Source organism: Alosa sapidissima, chromosome 17 (assembly GCF_018492685.1).
Source record: "Alosa sapidissima isolate fAloSap1 chromosome 17, fAloSap1.pri, whole genome shotgun sequence".
Taxonomy (NCBI): domain Eukaryota; kingdom Metazoa; phylum Chordata; class Actinopteri; order Clupeiformes; family Clupeidae; genus Alosa; species Alosa sapidissima.
Window position 1 is genome coordinate 4,846,729 of NC_055973.1, and position 328 is coordinate 4,847,056.

The following is a 328-nucleotide window of genomic DNA, read 5'->3' on the forward strand; positions in this document are numbered from 1 at the left end:
GTCTCCATGATATCAAAAAAAGTCATGAGCTCAGTATGGAAATCCAGTTTCCTTTCTCCCCCTTCCCCTGGGCTTCCTGTAAATGCCCCAACAGCACATCCTGCATTACATGTATGTATTCATTCAGCAGATGCTTTTTATCCAAAGTGACTTACACATGCCAGTTGTAGTACAAGGGCCATTGTCCCCAGAGCAACTCGGGTCTAAGTGCCTTGCTCAAGGGCACAACTGTGGAAGCCGGGAATTGAACCCGGCTGAAACCACAACTTTTCTGGCTACCACTACCACCGCCCCAACACCATGCTCCACACAAGCAAAGGCGGAGAAC